Source organism: Morone saxatilis, unplaced genomic scaffold, assembly GCF_004916995.1.
Source record: "Morone saxatilis isolate NCDOM2014 unplaced genomic scaffold, NCSU_SB_2.0 Contig15, whole genome shotgun sequence".
Taxonomy (NCBI): domain Eukaryota; kingdom Metazoa; phylum Chordata; class Actinopteri; family Moronidae; genus Morone; species Morone saxatilis.
This window is the reverse complement of record NW_023339707.1, coordinates 9,906,753-9,907,737: the sequence shown is the minus strand read 5'-3', so window position 1 is coordinate 9,907,737 and position 985 is coordinate 9,906,753.

Below are 985 nucleotides of genomic sequence, written 5' to 3'. Positions count from 1 at the left end.
AGTGCCAACAGGGTTACCAGTCGCCAAAGTGTCGTCAGATCGTCAGTGAATTGTTTAAATCTTTTGTGTTTTCTGCTTCATGTCCTATGTCTGCAAAGTTTCAGCACCTGTGCCTGAAATTAATACAAATCGTGTCCTCTCCAGATTCCTTCTTTTACACATACAGCAGGTCTAACCATTTCATCCTTTCCTCCTTTTAACATTGCTTTGTTCACTCTTAATACTGGGCATCTATGTGGCCGTGAGTTTTTACAGCCGCAGTTAGAAGGAGGATTTGTGAAGAAGAAAATAATGATGGTGTACCTGTTTAACTTGAATAATAGCAGTGGTTGAGTGGAGCACCACCTGCTGGATGAAACAGGCACCATACAGCTTTCTTTGCCTAAAACAGTTCTATGCACCACAGTCTGTTCTTTCTTTACCTTCGTTCTGTCACATTGGACACCTTTTTTTAAACCCTTTCAGTTGATTTGATCAGTTTAAACGTCATTATTGTGCGTGTGGAACAGTGCATTGTGCCATGTTCTCAGGGTGTTGCATTCATATACCATGTCAGACCAACACAAAGCCATTTACTTGTCTGTATGTGCGGTTACTGAGTGTTGTACAGTGCTGTCAGTGTTCACTTCCTGTTGGCGAACAGCGAGCCTCCTGGTGACTGTGGTCAAAAGGTTTATCTTCATTTGTCAGCTAATAAGCTATCTGATACAAAATACTGTGGTATGAGCTTCTCAGTAGCTCAAACAACAGCCACTAATTAAAATTAAAATGAGACGCTGGCTAGACTCGGACTTTGTCAACAATAATGCGTAGTTTTTCTGATATATAATTCAGTTTTTAAAGGTTTTATAATTTTTGGGAAAGTGCATATCAGTCATGACCAGGCAGTGAAGGTCGGCCGTTATTTCAATTATGCCTCATTTATGAGACGACGAGCAGTTTTTTGCACAACACCGAACTTGATAGCGTCTTAGTGAACGGGAGA